This window comes from Sesamum indicum, linkage group LG3 (assembly GCF_000512975.1).
Source record: "Sesamum indicum cultivar Zhongzhi No. 13 linkage group LG3, S_indicum_v1.0, whole genome shotgun sequence".
Lineage (NCBI taxonomy): Eukaryota > Viridiplantae > Streptophyta > Magnoliopsida > Lamiales > Pedaliaceae > Sesamum > Sesamum indicum.
This window is the reverse complement of record NC_026147.1, coordinates 23679135-23679384: the sequence shown is the minus strand read 5'-3', so window position 1 is coordinate 23679384 and position 250 is coordinate 23679135.

Here is a 250-nt window from a genome sequence, read left to right as displayed (position 1 = left end):
AAATCTAAGAGTGAAAGCAAGCAAGCTCTTCAACTGAAAGAGGATTTGAATGTAGAAACAACAAATTGAAGTATTATTTATGAACAATGGTACATATGAGTACATTTCATATGGCACAAATGGTTTCCAGAAAACTACCTCTTAGATTTTATTTATTAACACCCTAACAGAAAGCAAAATTGCATGGTACTACAATGGCAAAGCAAACAGATTAAAGCTAAAAGGGAAAAGAAGCTTGTAATGGTTTTTC